The sequence below is a fragment of the Anopheles aquasalis genome, chromosome 2 (assembly GCF_943734665.1).
Source record: "Anopheles aquasalis chromosome 2, idAnoAquaMG_Q_19, whole genome shotgun sequence".
NCBI lineage: Eukaryota > Metazoa > Arthropoda > Insecta > Diptera > Culicidae > Anopheles > Anopheles aquasalis.
The window spans coordinates 15,295,725-15,297,500 of NC_064877.1; the positions used below are offsets into that span (position 1 = coordinate 15,295,725).

Below are 1,776 nucleotides of genomic sequence, written 5' to 3' on the forward strand. Positions count from 1 at the left end.
GGATGGATTCACAGTTTTATTTGCCATTTATAGTCTTGGTTTAGGCCAACGATAAAGCTAGGTCCATTCCAGGGGAAGATGGATCTTTGAGGTTAGTTTATGCTCCAGATATTCGCCACTTAAAAGAAAAACAGGAATCCCAGGAATAGGGAGCAACGGTTATCGTCCTGAAGCTGTTTGTAAATGTTTTCAATCTAATTTTCGTCACCGTTCTGGCGTTGGCGTCGGCCACGTTCACAAGAAAGTCGGCTGGAAGGACGGGAACATGTACTGCCGGCACATCCCAAGAGGATTGGTTTATGTCAAAAGAATCATGGTGGAATCGGCAATTCCAATGGCTCATAGCATGGTAAATGGTGCACAATACATCCTGTACCGTTACAATTCCATATGTGAAGCATTCTCAACTAACTTTGTCAACTACTAGTACCCATTACAAAACGACACTTACCGGATCCTTAAAGCCAGAGGAATATGTGCTCGAGAAGATCGACGCCGTAACATTTTCCTCGACAAAATGAACGATATAAAAGAGTGTATAGAGAGGCACTGGAACACAAGAGGCACACCACTTGAGCACTTCAGGTCGGGCACAACACTTTTGCCGGTCACATAACCGACTTGGCCGAGTTCATTGCTTCTTTTGCTAGGAAAGTGCCGTGCTTCCTGCGGTAATGTGATGCACAATCCAATTTAACTTTGCAACCTGTCCGCTCCTCGCTTTTCCCTTGACCGAAACTTGGGTTAACGTTAGAGTTCTTTGATAACATCATGTACGGTATGAGTGGGTGGTGATTGTCGGAAGCATTGAGAAGTTGTAAAAATGGGAACTTTGAGCCACCAAACAGTCACTTCACTGAAAATCGAAGGAAAAGTTACATGAACTCTTTTCTTTACAAATGTCTTGGTTTTTTTCGGATTGTTTCTCAAATTTAAAACTAAATTTTGGAAATATAAAGTTGTTGTCAAGGAAAATTAATTGATCATGAATCAAGGTAATTTTAGCAATTTCCGGGGGTTTTGTTTAAAAAAAAAGGTATTTCTGTTTTATTTCATTCATTCGTTTCCATACAATACCAATAATAATCATTGGAATATAAATACAACGTAATTCCTTACACGGCTAAATACTACTAGCTGCTAGATGATGAAACTAAAAGTTACTTCATTTTACGCATTGGTTTTCACTTTTCGCATCAGTGTGTTTGTGTTTGTTGTGTAATGGGTTTCTGTGTCTTACGCGAACTCTGGAGTTAGAGGGACCACTTAACCAAGGATTCTTGAAGCTCTTTCGAAAGGTGTTTTTTTTATAGCCGTGAGCTTGACCGTTCACTGGCTCGGACCACATGTGCGCATACACATAAACATGGTCTTTTGAACGGGGAGAGATCTTAGACAAAACCAATTAAAATGCTAGGAATCAAAGATCAATTGGGATTTGGTTAAGTTTTTCTTTTTAAATTCTTCGCGTCTCCAAATTCTAATTTAATTTCAGCCTTCTATTCCACGAAATGACATTTTTCAAAACCAATCAAAACTCTCTTCTTCTTGTACTTTGCCATTTTGTTCTGGCGCGATCATCTCTCGACCACGATTGATCATGGGAAAATATTTCTAGTTGCATCTGCCAGTAAAAACTAAACGAAATCCACTGACTCCAGATGCAAAAGGTGCAAGCGCCTTCAACAGTAGCTGGGCACATATCGTGGGATAGGAGGATGAATCTTTATGGATTTGTACAAAACTATGGTCTCATCGGACATGGCATCTTCCTGC

The 1,776-nt window shown here is 40.1% G+C and overlaps 1 protein-coding gene across 9 annotated transcripts in view; it reads right to left on the minus strand.

Moving 5' to 3' along the window:
• Positions 1 to 1,026: 1,026 nt before the first annotated feature.
• The window catches only part of LOC126573151 (fasciclin-2), a 59,958-nt gene continuing 59,208 nt past the window's right edge, over positions 1,027 to 1,776 (minus strand). For all 9 annotated transcript variants that reach the window (XM_050233059.1, XM_050233061.1, XM_050233058.1 and 6 more), the window contains one exon: positions 1,027 to 1,776. This exon is cut by the window's right edge and continues 2,192 nt beyond it. The gene's annotated coding sequence lies outside the window, so the exon portion shown is untranslated.